General features: G+C 41.2%; 1 pseudogene; it reads right to left on the reverse strand.

Moving 5' to 3' along the window:
* Positions 1–6,977: 6,977 nt before the first annotated feature.
* On the reverse strand, positions 6,978–11,554 carry LOC146371276 (uncharacterized; annotated as a pseudogene).
* Positions 11,555–16,945: the final 5,391 nt, after the last annotated feature.

Here is a 16,945-nt window from a genome sequence, read left to right on the forward strand (position 1 = left end):
GGATAATGGTCACCAAACCAATCAAGCAAACTGTCAGGTATCACAGTGTTTTCAATACAAAACCACATCATTCTTTCACATGAGAATGTGTTCTAAACTGTCAAATAAGAGAACAAGTCCTGAACTGAACGGCAGCTGCTTTAAAAATCTTTTTTAATTTTTTAAACTTGGCCCTGCCCTACTGTACCTCTAGATTAAAGTTCCTTTGTATCCATCCTAGAGTGTTACTCTCTGAACTTCCTGTTCATTTTGAGGAGCAGTTGATTTTCAAAGTTAGTAGAGTTCATCCTTGCTCACTTTGCAGTGAACAGTAGTCCAGCACAGCTAAAGAGACGCTCGAAGGCAGCTGAGGCAGGCAGGCCAGTGTTAAGTTTGAGAGAAAGTTTTTTGACGTCCCTAATAAGACATCAATGCATTACATAGCTACCGCTGGTAAATTATACCAATATACCTCGTGTTTTTTTTTTTTTGGACAGTAACAGGCTAGTTAACGGGAGGTTGCAAGTGCTAATTAACAAGTAACAGAAGTCAGCTGTCTTTGACTAATCCAGACCTTCCCAAAGTGTGGGGCCCGCCCCCTAGGGGGGGCGCAGAGCCATTGCAGGGGGGGCGCGGCATGAAAAGGGGGGGGGGGAAACAAGGCTTGGACACTGCTAGCGCCCACACAAACGCAAAGCAGGAGATGAAGCATCACTGAATATGTTTCCAAACCAACTTCATTCTAAGCCAAAGACTAGAAAATATGGTGAAGCAAATCTTCCCAGCATCGCCCGCCTAGACACCAATTACAGGCGCTCAATCCCACCTGCAGAGCGCCTGTCCATCTGCCTGAGGTTAGTAAAAGTATTTAATACAGTAGTCCTTTATTGATACCTGTGCTAATATATGCTAAACCATCCATTTAGACACTGCTAACATGGATGTGCTATGCTAACAGTGAATGCTCTCGGTGTTTATTGAAAGCAAACTGTGGTACGGAGACGACTGTTTATAATATTTCTAGTGATACTCAGAAGCTCTCATCAAGTCCCGATTTAATTCGATTTATGCTGTTATCAGTGTTTGAATGATAGCATGGCTGTGGTGTCACATCAATGTATGCGCTCGGTGTTTGCTGATATCAAACTGTAGCATTAGGACCACTGAGTTAACCTTTGTAGTGATACTCACTCCTTTTTATTTAGACCTGGTTTAATTCTGGGATAGTTGAATATTTGTATATAATCCCTGCAGCTGTCAGACTCTATAACAGGGGTCACCAGCCTTTATTAAAACAGAGTTAGATAAAACTGAACAGTTTGGTTCATCTTTAGTTACATGGTTCTATCTTGATAAGCTGTCTTATCACAGATTAATTTTTCAAAAATATTAATGATTTAAGCAAGGAAAGGGCTACATGTCAACATACAACTCTTCATTTCTATTAATGTCTTACTTCATTCCTACCTGATTGACATGTTTAGGAATTATGAGTGATTGGCTCACTGTAGTGGCAAAAGTTGCTACCAATCAAATTATATGTTAAAGTTAAAACAAAACACAACTGTTTTAGATATTATCTAATATACATTTTGTAATTATCCTTATAATTACAAAATGTTTTATGTAAGATTTAAGTTTTGTGATTTAAATCTGACATCACAAAAGTATTTTGGAATTTGAATAATGTATTTTGTAACTGCAGTACACATAATACTGATTTTGAACAATTTTGTCCAGGTTCCTTGCCACCGGGGACTCCTTCACGACCAAGCGTTCAGTTGCAGAGTCGGTGTGTCCACGGTGAGCCAGATCACCCCCCAGGTAGCGACGGCCATCTGGGACTGTCTAGTGGACGACTTCATGGCTGTGCCTTCACCTGGAGACTGGCGCTCCATCACAGAGGGATTCCAGGAGCGCTGGAACTTCCCTCTGTGCTGTGGAGCTCTGGATGGGAAGCACGTCCAGACAAAGGCACCCCATATATCATATAGGAGACACACACATTGATATACACTAAATATTTATTCCATTTCTTTTTTTGTGGTGCCCAAATTTATGCACCTGCTTGATTTTGTTTAAACAATTATTGCACACTTTCTGTAAATCCAGTAAACTTCTTTTCACTTCTCAAATATCACTGTGTGTGTCTCCTGTATGATATATTTAACTGACATTTTTTATTGTAACAACCAACGATTTATACAGGAAAATAATGGCTATTAACAAGGTTGCCCAAACTTTTGCATCCCACTGTATTAGTATATTTTGTCATTAGTATAATATGAAATAAATTCTACATGTGTCAAGTCGTGTGCCAACATTTGCTGTGTAGTAGAACTGAGACATTAGTCATTATAAAAATTTATTTGAAATAATATTAAAATTCTCAAACTGAAAAACATTAAACATAAATATATAAAATATAAGTATTTACAGAGAGACAGGAATAAAAAGGACCCAGCTGCTCTCCAGAGCAGGAACAAGGCTGAGGAGGAAATGCTCCATTGGAGACTGGTGTGGCCTCTTCAGGGACACCAGGATGGCCAGCTCCACCGCCGATGGACCGTCCTGGGACCCGTCCCTCATCTGCCTCGGAGCTGTCCTCCTCTGTGGGCCTGTAAAACAGCACAAAACACAAAGAAATGAGAAGGCTGCTACTAGATTTTAATTTTAACATTGAAGAAAACAAAACAAAAACAGGATCTAATCAGATTGGTTGTAGATATTTAGTAAAGGTGATCACAAGGCAATCCCACCGACTAAAAAGGTATCAGTGCTGCTGTACATACCTGTGGGTGCAGCAGCAGGAGCTCAGGGACTGGGGAGCCAGGAGAAGCAACAGGGGACGCTCTGCTGCAGAATCAGTTGGCTCTATCAATACAGTATTAAATGTTAACATGTTGAATATAATCAGATTAAGTATATACAGTGGTCCTCATTTATTGCAGGGGTTCTCAGAATAACTAGCCCCTGGCCACGCACTTTATACACTGTTTTCCCCACACACATGAACATTGGTCACAGTTCTCACAATTGATTCTCAAAGTGCAAACCTTTGTAGATAAACGTAAAAGTATTATTATGCCGCGGTTTGTCTTCACCTGCCTGCCACTTTCGTGCGCCTTTTCCCTCGCGGTGCAGGTGTCTATTTCCGAATGAGGCTCATAGTTATGGGTGTTTTTGTGCTGTTTTTTCTATTGGATGTGATGGTTATCAAAACCAAACGTGATAAATTTGGCAAGCGCAGGAGACACGACACGGAGGAGATTTGTCAATCAGGCTGCAGAATGCAATGCTGTACGGTGCAAAAGAAAAAAGAAAAAGAAAATCAGCGAAAAAGCGAAGCAGTGGCGGATGAACAGCGGGACCACTGTGTGCTGTTTATTAATAAACAAAATATATTCCTATATGACAACATGCATAAAAGCAGAACGGTATTTGTACGTCAGTGGGAAAATAGCGGTGGCTTGCTAGCTTTTGTGCGGCTTCCCCGGGTCAGTGAAAACTTTCAAAAGAGAAATGAATGAACTTACCAGGTTGCCCGATCTCTTCACATATCTTCCTCCAAGCTCGTCCTTTATATTCCTGTCTAGGTACAGAAAGCAGCTGGTGTCGTACAGCTCCAGGTTGTTTGCTACGGTGCTGATTAGCCTTCCTTCCATTGAAGAATGAAGGGCTTTGGCTGGATCTGCCCCTTTGACCTAGGTCACAGCCACGTCACCAGGCTCCTGATTGGTTGTCGCGGCGCGATTTGACGCTGGAGTTCAGATTTTTCCAACTCGAGCGGTAGACGCGTAACGCGCGTATGCACAAAATGCAACACAAAAACTCACGCGCGTGGTTTTTTTGGCGAGTCAAACGCTCCAAACGCGCTAGACTGACGCGCGTTTCAGGCGTTTTCGCGTTTTCGCGACGCAAATCTGCTTCCGAATTTTCGTGGGAGCCGCAATCGCGGGTCATCGCGCTTTTCCATTGACTTTACATGTAAACCTGACGCTCTATTCGTGTCCATCTGATGGACTGTTATTCTTTTGCCTGCAGTGTGAACATATGTGGGTTAAGTAAGAAAGTAGCTGCTTCTGTCTTTAATTTAACTATTTTTTTAAATAAATTATTATTATTAACAAACAGGAAAAACGTAGGTAAACACATTTTCTTTTGGCAATTTACCAACCCAGTAAAAAAAATGTAAGTCGCGTGGACAACAACGTGCCCGATTACAGCAAGTTGCTAGTACCAACCAACGTTATCTGTGTTCTTCACCGATATCTTAACGTAATGTGATTAATTTGAACACAGCCTTTTTGCTACCATAACGGTACGAGTTGTATTTAACTTACCTCTACATGCTTGCGCAGGTTTGATGTGGAATTTTTAAAAGCTGCTAACTCGGTCTCTCTGGGCAAACACAGCTTACACTGCATAATAAAGCTGTTGCCTTTCTTGCACTTGCAGCCGAAATGGTCCCTTAAATACGGCCAGGGGTTCACATCCGTTTCTTCGAGTTCAGGGTCAGCAGAATTCGAGGGGGTTTCTTTTTTCACTGGATCCGTAACACCGATGTCAGACTCCATCTTTAACGTGACCTTAGCGCCAATTTGTTCTACTACCCATCATTCCCTGCAGTATTTCCGAAGCGCAATGTTTTTGTTTTTTTTTATTTACTCAGTAACGGGTGTGATTGAAAACGTAACGAACTACAATACTTTTTTAAAAATATACTAAGTAAAAGTAAAATTACAAACTTGAAAAATGACTTTAAAAAGGACAAATACACAAAAAAACTACTCAATTACAGTAACGCAAGTAAATGTAATTCGTTACTTTCCACCTCTGGTTATGTGTCACTGCATTTCTGTGAGTGTGTGTCCATATTTGTAAACATTGTTAGGCATGTCATTTTTGCCTTACCCTTGTGTGTCTGTCATTTGTTCAAGAGGAATCCTCTATGAGTACGGAGGACCACAAGAGCCACGCGCATCGAAATAAAGCATTCTGTGCTTAAATAATGAATTGTAGAATAAAATCTGCATTTGTAAATTCATTTTTGAATTCCACTTTAATAAAGTGATTTTCAAAATGCTTTTTAAAATATCGATTCCACTCCTCATTTCAAAATCCATTTCCCTTTCCTGTTCGCTCAGGGATTAACTTTTGGATTAGCTGTTGGATTAACCACTTCATTTTAAAAATCCTGCTGCTATTCAAATTAGCCACACCGTGGGATGTAAGGAGCTCTCTGATTGGTTGGACAGACACAGGGTGTCTGCCTGGATTTTTCTAGCTCATAGCTCCGCCCTGCTAAGAAGTAGTGATGTGTCGTTCGCGAACGAAACGGCTCTTAGAGTGGCTAAGTCCACACACAAATTTTTTTTACGCACACACAAATTCTTTTTACACATACAAATCCTGATTTACAAGTACAAAATATTTATGACCACATTTTGAGCCCATAGAGGGGCAGTAGTTACACTCAGTAGCACAGGAACAGAGCGGGAGAGAGAGAGAGAAAGAGAGCCAGGGACAACAACGACACATTAGAAAGGTATAGTAATCATCCACAACTATTTTCAGTTGCAGATGATAAATGATTCAGAAAGTTTATTCATGCAGGCCCATATGACAGAAAATGTGCATGTTCTTTTTGTTTTCATATTTTAATTTATATTTAATTGTGTTGTGGTTTGCAGTGTTTTGTGTTGTTTCACTTTAAATTTGTAAAAGGTAAAAGCTGAAAATTTAAATAGTTAAAAGTTGAAATGTGAATAGTTGGTTTTGGTATTATATGATTTATTTATTACATTTTATGTGGAGTGAAATAAATAAAAGTATATTTACGGTGGCCGCTAGAGACAAAGCACGTACAAACTCCAAATCACGTACGAACCCTGAAGCACGTAAAGACTCAAAAAACGTACAAAACACAACAGAAGTGCTCCAGGATGCTGGGCGCAGTGTTGAGCTTTTGTTACCTCGTGGCTACACAAGCCAGCAAGTACCAACAACCGGATTTGGTGTGTGGTAGTAACAGGTGAATGAACATTTTTTAAAATTATTTGACTATATATGAATGCTTGTGTATAAATACACAAACAATACACATATGCTTTCAATTGTGTAATTTAAGTGATCTCGGTAGCTCTGCTTTGGAAGTTCAGTTAACGCTAGAAATGTGTTTTGGAGTTTGTTCGTGTTTTGTCTCTAGGGGCCACCGCATATATTTATATATAAACATATATAAATAAAACCACTTTTTTTTACGTTAGTAATTCCTTTTGTGCATAATTTTATATTATTGTTAATAATAAATTAATTAAAGCAACAAAACAACCTGAAGAGCCGGTTCGGAGCCGAAAGAGCCGGTTCTCTAAAAAGAGCCGGAAATCCCATCACTACTATCGACCAACTTCTTTTTCGATAGATTATCTATAAATACTCATAAATACCTTAACAAACTTATTTAAGAAGTTACAAACCATTTGCTACTTGTTAGTAAAGTATTTTGAGTGACCTCATCTAAAGTGGGGACCATATATACCTTACAACCTATTTATAGATGTGAAAGTTTTTAAAATGCAGTGTAACAAAAAACAACACACAGGGTAGATCCAGAACGCACTGTATTTTTAAGATGCCAATCACAAAAACATCAGAACAATGCTTACAGATTTGACACACAAATGTTGATACAAAAATAAAAACAGTGTCATAAACTATCAGCCAATATTTGAAGTAATACAGAACACAGCTGGATGCAAACTATACGACCTGTAGCTCTTTACATGAAGTGTATCACGTGTGATCATTAAAGTAAAACTGCAGAATTTATAACAGTAAAATAATAATAAAACATATAAAAAACAAAAATCAAGTGTGTCATTTTTTCTTTTTACAAACAATTGACCAATCAACTGGAATATATAACTTGTCTTTTTTTTTAAGCTGTTAACAATGGTGGACTCTCACCACGTTTCACCATGTAAATCAACAAAAATCTAATCTTTCTTTGTTTTAAGAGGAAGCAACTTCCCTGAAGACGTATATCTTCTTAGACCTATCTAGACCTATCTTCTTCAAGATGGCGCGGCCACGTCCAGACGCCTTCCTGACCGCTCCGCTCCGACTATCCACTTTTCTTGTTTTTTACTTATTTTTTGCTCTGGTTTACATCCCAAAATCCTCTAGTCTTATAGTATACGACAGCGGATCACTTGTAAACATCGGTGACAAGGTTGCACATCTAATCTTGGACACTTTTAAACCCGACCCTTCCTGGCCGCCAGAGATTCTACGCGGTGCGGAGAACAACAAAGGACGGGCCGCTCATCCGAGGCGCAGAACAAAGAAGCGCCGGGGGAAACGCGCTGGCATTAGGAACAGACTGAGACAGCAGGCGCATCGCGCACCACTGCCCAGTATCCTACTGGCCAATGTACAATCCATGGAGAACAAGCTTGATGACCTAAGAGCAAGGGTCACCTTCCAACGTGACATGAGGGACTGCAACATTCTGTGCTTCACGGAGACATGGCTGACCCCCACCGTGCCGGACCAGGCCGTAACTCCGTCGGATTCATTCTTTGTGCTCCGCGCGGACAGAACAACGCCATCTTCCTCATTCCCCAGTATAAACAAAACATACGGAGGGAAGACGTAACCACGAGGGAGGTAAAACGGTGGACTGCCCAATCAGAAGCTACGCTACAGGACGCACTCAACGACGTCGACTGGGACATGTTCAGAGCATGCGCAGTCGACATCAACGAGTTTACGGAAGTAGCAGTATGCTTCGTCAATATGCTAGCGGAGGAGATTATCCCCACTGCGAGAGTCACCACATTCCCAAACCAGAAACCGTGGATGGACAGATCGATCCGCACTGCAGTAAACGGCAGGACCGCCTCCTACAACGCGGGTCTCGCCACTGGCGATATGAGCGCCTACAAAGCGGCCTCATACGGCGCGCGGTGCGCGGTGAGAGATGCCAAACGCCGGTACCGGGAACGTGTGGAGTCCCGCTTCCACCAGGGCGACACACGGAGTATGTGGCAGGGACTACGCACCATTACGGACTACAAAGCCAGGGACACTGCGCCGATCAACGCCAACTCTGCATTCACCAACGAGCTGAATCAGTTCTACGCCCGTTTCGAGGTTAGCCAGGCGGCTAATGCTATCTACCGCCTGAATACCGAGGACAGTGACGTCATCAGCGAGAGACCGGTGACCAGCATCGCGGAGCATGACGTCCGAGCGGCATTGAGGAGAGTGAACACAAGGAAAGCGGCGGGGCCAGACGGCATCACCGGCCGTCTGCTGTGCTGACCAGCTAGCAGGTGTGTTCACTTACATCTTCAACGAGTCCCTGGCGAAGTCTGTGGTCCCCACATGCTTCAAAAGATCCACCATCATCCCTGTGCCCAAGAACAGCAAACCCTCATCCCTGAACGATTACCGGCCAGTTGCACTGACCTCGGTAGTAATGAAGGTGTTTGAGAGGCTGCTGAAGAACATCATCTCCTCCTCCATCCCAGACACCACAGATCCGCTGCAGTTCGCCTACCGATCCAACAGATCCACAGAGGATGCCATCGCCCACGTCCTACACACCACTCTCAGCCACGTGGACAAGAAACAGGGTAACTATGTGCGAATGCTGTTTGTTGATTACAGTTCAGCGTTTAACACAATAGTGCCCTGCAGACTGTTCACAAAGCTCAGGGATCTGGGACTCAACAGCCGTCTGTGTGCGTGGGTGTTGGACTTCCTCACTGGCAGAACTCAGGTGGTGAGGGTGGGTAGATGCGTCTCTAACAGCATCACCATCAACACAGGAGCACCTCAGGGATGTGTCCTCTCGCCACTGCTCTACTCCCTCTACACTTCAGACTGTGTGGCCACCCATGGCTCCAACACCATTGTGAAGTTTGCTGACGACACAGTGGTGTTGGGCGCCATCTCCAACAACGATGAGGCGGCCTACATGGATGAAGTGAAGAATCTGGCATCATGGTGCCAGGACAACCACCTCCAGCTGAACGTCGGCAAGACCAAGGAGCTGGTGGTGGACTTCAGAAGGGGTCAGCACAGAGACTAAAAGCCCATTATCATCAATGGAGCTCCAGTGGAGAGGGTGCAGTCCTTCAAGTATCTTGGTGTCCACATCTCCTCAGACCTGACATGGGCTGCCCACATTCAGGTCCAGACCAAAAAGGCTAGGCAGCGCCTGTACCACCTACGACAACTGAGGAAGTTCAGGGTCTCTCCAAAGATCCTCAGGATTTTCTATACAGGCGCTGTGGAGAGCATCCTCACACAGAACATGACATCCTGGTTTGGGAACAGCTGTGTGAAGGACCAAAAAGCTCTCCAGAGAGTGATCCGTACAGCAGAACGCTGCTGCAGGATTGCTCTCCCCCCGCTTCAGGACACCTACACCAGGAGATGCCGGACTAGAGCAGCGCAGATACTGAAGGACCCGTCCCATCCTGGCAACAAACTGTTCCAACTTCTGCAATCTGGTAGAAGGTTCCACATCATCCGGGCAAGGACAGAGAGACTCAAGAGGAGCTTCTATCCCCAAGCCATCCGGGCCCTAAACACACACACACCCGCCCTCTCACATCATCTATAATTGACTGAGACAGGACTCTCTTCCAGACACTCTAAACCAGGCACAATGTACATTTCAAATTCCTTTAATTTGAAATATGTTTATATTGTCTATCCTGTAAAATAGTCAGATGTCTATTCATATTAATGTACAGAATTCACCTGCTTGCTGCTACTACTGCACATTCACCCAATGTATATACTATATATATATATATATATATATATATATATATATATATATAATGTTCTTCCTCTACCCCCCCCCCCCATTTTTGCACATGTCGAGGAGCGTGTCAGGCTACATTTCACTGTGTGTTATACTTGTATAACTATGCATGTGACAAATAAAGAACCTTGAACTTGAACTTGAACTATATGCTTTGAATTTTTCCTGTTTCTGGATCTGCACTGCTTGCTGCAGCACGCTGTGTAGCAAACAATGAACGTTTCTGTCCCTGCTTGTTTTTTTCTAATGCTTTAAAACCTCTCAGGTGCAACAATGTATAGCTCAGCAATTGGAGCAGTTGCCACAATCGTGTCCCGGTCCACTCCCAGACGTTTAAAGGCAGCAGACATGGTGCCTCCTCTTTTGAACAGCCTCAAAATCTTGTTATACCAGGTGACCACGTGCTTAGGATTCTGGACTGCAATTGAGAGAACATAATCATTGATGTAATGTTATAGTGTAGTAACGTAACACACCGCATGCAAAATCAAACTGTTGAGTTAATCACTTTACCTCTTGTTCTTGGTTTTTGGTCATGTTTCTTTGACTTCTTGTGCTTTTTTGCTTTGCCCCTCTTCCTCTTCTTCCTGTCGGTATCTGATGAAGTTGTGCTCATGGAGGAGTCAGAACTCTTATCAAAAGACCCATCAGAGGACAGTGAAGATATGCTCAATACCTCACTGGAATCCTGGTCAAAACTTGTGGGTTCCTTTGAGAGAGCTGGTAAAACAGTTAAAAAGACAACACAGACAAAATTACTCAACAGAATGCTTATGTAAGTGCTCACGCAGAGGAATGTGACAAGCTATGTAATGTTTTTAAGAGTGGACTTACATGCTGCTAATTGCTCCTTTAGATAGTCTCTTTCTTTGACGAGCTCATCAATCTTATCCTTTTGCCACGCTAGCCTCATCTTACAACTCTTGTGATTTTCTTCTGTCTGCCAGCTGTGCAACAGTCACACCCAGAGAAAATTAAAAACAAAATGAGACTTGGCTATAAATAAAATTAATAAAACAAATACAATAATAATACTAATGTACACTTTGTAGAATTTAAATAACAGTAAAAGCATTACAGTGATTGATAAATAGCCTACAATGGTGGCATTACAAACTATTTAGTTATGTATTTACAAACTGCCCAATTTGACTATAATTATATATTAACGTATTTCAAACATAGTGCATTAGATTGTACAATGTAGAGCATTTATTGTGAATATATATAGACAGCATAGACATGCTGCAAAATAGCTGGAGAAGGACTGACAAACTAAATTACAGAAAGTTACAGCCCAGAGTAACACCAAAGGCGATAATCCATCCTTTAATTCTTGAGCCAAGAAACGACTAATAAAATAAACTGAACAGTGTTTTTACTGATGTTTAAAGCTTAAATGTAACTAAAAGCTAAGCTAAGCTAATCGCCTAATAGCAGCTAGCAAAAAGCTACCTGCTAATAGGCGGTGGGTGTTAGCAATGAAATAAGCTAATACAATGAGGTTAAAAAAAATCCTCACCACTGGTAGGGGGTCATATGATTGTTGGGTTTTTCTCTGTATCTATGAAGCGCCTTGAGGCGACTTTTGTTGTGATTTGGCGCTATATAAATAAAATTGAATTGAATTGAATTGGTAACACGAACATCCATCTTGTCCACGTTATTATTCCCCCTTTTTGCCCGGGTTCGCATGCCGGTAGATCGGTCTGGGGTTTTCGTGTTCATAGAGGAAGCCATTGCTCCAGCTTGATTATGACCTACAGGTGAGAGGGCACAGCATCGCGGTCTCCTATTGGTCATGTAGGAAGCAGGAAGCAGCAAAAGCGCGGCTTCCTCTGTTGGCTTAATAACAAACATTGGCAAAAAAAATGGGAAATCTCACGCGACTGAAAAAACGAATTAACGAGGAGATTTCGAAAAGAGGCCCACTGAAGCTTATAAAATATCTTCAGAGGAAAAAGCTACTTAAAAGAAAAATAAAATGCAAAGTCTGCCAGCAGAAAAGGGTGAACAACAGAGACCAATATGCTTGGTAACATATCTATTTTAATTTTCATATTATGTTTTTAGACTCAACTCCATACAAAGTGACACACTTACTGTAAAATTCATTAGTATTATTTGTTTTCACACCAAAATTCTCCTTAAAACAGAGCTAACAAGGAACCTCTTTACCATGTTCCATCCCTGCTAAACCTGACCTTACCCTCCTCTCATGTTACTGCATGGAGTAGCCTGGACAAGGGGGATGAAAGCAGCATTAACGGGCACTAAGCCCCTGTGTGTGGTCTCATTAACAAAGACTTGTACGTACATACATACTGTCATAAAAAAAGAAAAATCAGTAGCCTATTTTAACTAAAGTCGATTAACATAACATGTAATTGTCTGGCAAATTAAAGCAAGTGAGGTCCGATTATCACCTTAAAGACTTGTCATTAACATTACAAATACACAGTCCCTTTTATCACTTTTTTCTTATTTGATAAAAAGACACATGGTAAATTGAAGGATAAAGTTATAACAAAACAAGGAATGACAAAATTTGTCAGCAAGTGCACATTAAGTTTAGTTTAAACAAATACTTGTTGCATATAATTAAACATATTTCATGTTACGATTTTGAAAATAGGATCTGTGGTGGAGCAGCACATGGTGGACACATCAAACAAAGCTCTGTCAGACACAAGTCCCTTTTCAGCCGTTCTAAAGTCTCAGTTCAACGCTGGATGCAATTTATCTACTGATGAGCTTAAACACTACAGAAAACAATAACAAAATAGATTTAAATTACTCTTCGTAAGGATGTTTTTTTTTCTCTGAAGATTTTCTCAGGGTCTGCGATTACGTCAAATCGACATGATAGATGACACCATTGCAGGCAGCACAACAACACTTAGTAAAATGCCCAGAAAAATAAGGAGGGTATGTGTGGCTGCAGTTCAAAGATTGAGACGTCGTACAGGTCAACAGATTGGTGGCCGAAGGGAGTTTGTTGTGATTGATGAGAGTCACATATATATACATATATAGATGTAATTTTATATTACATCTATATATTTATCAAGCTTTCATAGTATCTTTTAGTCATTTGTGTTCATTTTTTTGTTTCTGCATCAGTAGGGGAGAGGAAGAATGGCTGGGGGATGGAAAAGAAGAAAGTGGGTCTTTGGAATGCTGGGCATGAAACATCGAGGGAAAACAAGACCTATCTTGCGACTTGTGGAGAAAAGATCTCGAAGACATCTTGTTCCTGTGATTACCCTTCATGTCCAGATTGGTTCCTCAGTGATAAGTGATGAATGGCGGGCCTATCGTGTACTCCCAAATTTAGGCTATGAGCACCATACTGTTAACCACAGCAGGTGGCATGTTGACTCTCGTACAGGTGCCCATACCCAACATCTGGAGAGAGCCTGGAGGTCTTACATGTTGCAAATCTGGAGACTCGGGGGTAACAGATAGATTACTGTCAGAACACCTCACAGTTACTGAGTGGAACGAGTGGCTCGCAAAAAAGCACAAAAATGGTACATTGGGGAGACTGATATATGACATTTCCAAAAAATACAGATAATTATAAAAGTTAATGTTGCTACTGCTATTTTTTGCACCTTTTTGAAAATGTTATTTGAACACTTCATGTAAAGAGCTACAGGTCATATAGTTTGCATCCAGCTGTGTTCTGTATTACTTCAAATATTGGCTGATAGTTTATGACACTTTTTATTTTTGTATCAACATTTGTGTGTCAAATCTGTAAGAATTGTTCTGATGTTTTTGTGATTGGCATCTTAAAAATACAGTGCGTTCTGGATCTACCCTGTGTGTTGTCATTTGTTTTTGTTACACTGTATTTTAGCAACTTTCACATCTATAAATAAGTTGTATGGTATATATGGTCCCCACTTTAGATGAGTTCACTCAAAATACTTTACTAACAAGTAGCAAATGGTTTGTAACTTCCTAAATAAGTTTATTAAGGTATTTATGAGTATTTATAGATAATCTATCGAAAAAGAAGTTGGTCGATAGTTAGTTACAGCTTTGGCAGCCCTTAAGTGACAGTTATAAATGTATTGTAAGACATCTGTTAAGATATAGCAGCTGACTGATGTAACCCTGATATTCAGTGTTTATAAAACATCTGGTATGAAACTAGTTTGTGTGGTACATGTAGAGTTTATAGTATTATATAGGGTATGTTAACCATCTACTTACCTTTTACCAGTGATTTTGTATACCATTGAACATCCTGAAATGAAATAACTGATGCAGAGTAGTGTTTATAAATGATTCTTCAATGAGTTTTAGAACATGAAAACATAATTAATAAAAAGTGTTGTACATCAGCTTATTCATCGTGAATAAAGAGTTTAAAGCAGTGCTTGTAAACAATTAACTGATTATGAGAAATACTTTGTAGACGCTGTAGAGATAATTAAGTAACCATTAACTAATACCTAATAGTGTGCACTTCTTGTAAAGTGTTACCAAAAAGTGTTATTCTTTTCATCTGTACCCATGCCTGGTACACTTGAAACACCCCTCGTGATACTATAAAGCAGCCTAATCAAAGACCTTCTTTTCCTTGACATCAAATACAAAATGTGTCCACATGTCTGCTCTTATCTTCCTTCCAAGCTTTGACATTTTCACACATTACTGTTAGAAACTGAGCAGAAGAGCCAGTTATGCGTTTCCCAGAGGCAGATTGTCTAACCTTACTGCGCAACGAGCTGACCCGACTGCATCACCTGTCCCATCGTTCTACACAATGTAATGTCTTATCTCCTCCACCCCCGACACCAGCTCATCACTGCGTGTGGGTACAGATGTAGATTCAGGAGTGGAGGGACCATCATCCACCTGCTTTTCATGGATGACATTAGGATGTCACTCGGACTGCGAGCGTGGCCGAACGGTTACAAGATGCCACTGATGTCAAGACAGAAAGTTCCTCACACTGCATGGAGGTCTCCAGCCAGCATCTCGAGGCCCTTTGAGCTAAGAGGAGGGCGAGGATTAGCCAGAGGAACAATCTGGGATGAAACATCAGGAAGATGGTCCCCCCTCTAAAAATTCCTCAGGGACCTGAAGATAGATGGTGATGAAGGAAATGAGGAGAAGCTGTCATGGATGACCAAGTCTGTGCTGTCGACAGCTAGAAAAATATTGGACATCAAAAAGTCAATGATAATATTTTAATGTCAATAAATAATTTGAACGATTTGATTTATTTGAAGCGTAATAGCAATAATAACATCGGAGGATACGAGTATATAACAATAGCCTAAAACACCATCAAAAAGTTCTTCATTCACCCGCTCCCTACTTCTTTAACATCAGTCATGAACAGTGCTGGGAAATTATGACCTCCATCCTCCATCACTGCTGTGACCACGAACCTTGAATACCAGTCATCACAAACAGGACACTGAACATCGTCTGTATGTTTCTATACAAAGGACACTGTGCAGACACCCTGGATGCCCCCAGTGTTATACCCAGTTGTTGGAGTGCAAGAGAAGCACCTCACTCTCCTGAAATTGTTCAGCTGAATTCATGAACGGCTGTCCAGCAGTAACAGGGTTTTTTTTTGTTGTTGCTCTGAAATGGAGTGAAAAATGCCGGAAACCTGCTAATTCATGTCGACTATTAGTACCAGCTGACCTTTGATAAATTAGTGCAAAGACAAAATCTTACAATAGCAGCTTATTAGTGGTAATAATAATCATCATTATTATTATTGTTATATTGCATGTATGTGCATCAAAAGTTGCATAAAGGTTATAAAACATGGCATTACCACTGTGGGCTCACCGCTGGTTTTGCATTTGAATTTTGTGTTCTGGCCACTGAAACGTTGGTGTTTTGAAGCCAGAAATGACCATATTTGGACAATAGGGTGGTAAGTAAGAGGCTAAACAAATATCACATTCAGGAAGTTTGTGCTCAGTAAAAAACAGCAAGCAGAGACTTTTTGGACCACAGAGCACACCAACATTTGTCAGATATTTAATTAAAAATGTGTCAGAAAGTTCAGGCAGCAAAAACACAGACAAGAGGATCACTGACTCAAATTAGTATGTGTCATGTGTAAAACACATGTAAATGACTAAGAGGACAGAAGATAGAATTACATATATATATATGGGAATTGTTTGATAAACAGGTAAGGAATAACACACACATGAAATCAACACAGGTGAAACAATCAGGCAGGTGTTTAGCAAAACCCTCCAGTGGCTGTTGGAGGAAGTGCACAGGCAGCTCCACCTGGGCTTCCTTTTCCAGCTCTGGAGGTTTCAACTTTTTGCCATTTGGGGCACTTGTCCCTACGTGTCCCCAGCTTTAGTGGCATACAGAGCTTAGTGAGCTGTAAGAAGCCAGATGGCCCAGCCATAAATCACAACCCATTTTCACATCAATGCTGTCTGTTCTAAAAGCCTCACTGCAGCTGTTTCTTCTTTTTCAACTTCACAATCTTATTCTTTTTAGTCGTTATTGTGGGGGGTGGGTGGGTGGATGGGGGGGGCTCTTTTTTCCTAAGCATACCTTATTTGAACATAATAAAATATTGATAGATATAGGGCTGCCATGATTAGTCGACTAGTCACGATTACGTCGACTATCAAAATCGTCGACGACTGATTTAATAGTCGACACGTCGTTTGAAGCTTTGTAAGATCCCAAAAGACGCAGGAATTAGTAGGATTTAAGAGTGTAATAACGGACTGAAACAGAGGATGGCAGCACTGCATGTACAAGGATGCCAGCTGCCGTTAAACGCCGAAGAAGAAGAAACTGTGTCCCAGAATTCATAGCGCGGCCCTGCTCAGTTTCCAACAATGGCGGCAGCTAGTTAGTTTTAATGTTACTCTTATTATTCTTTCTGGGCCACAAAATAAACGTTTAACATATTTTCAGACGAGAATGTAGCTGTGTAAACCTCAAATATCTGCTCAGTTCATCAAGACACCACATATTTTCAAAAGCGCTCCGACGTTTTCAGAGACGTCTGTTACCCACTAGCTCGTTAGCTAGCCGGGGGCAAGGCTCACTAGAGCGTTTTCAAACCCACCGCCGTCTTTCGCTACTCAGGTTAAACATGATATA

This window comes from Perissodus microlepis, chromosome 16 (assembly GCF_051167445.1).
Source record: "Perissodus microlepis isolate ML-2025 ecotype Zambia chromosome 16, ASM5116744v1, whole genome shotgun sequence".
Classification (NCBI taxonomy): Eukaryota; Metazoa; Chordata; class Actinopteri; order Cichliformes; family Cichlidae; genus Perissodus; species Perissodus microlepis.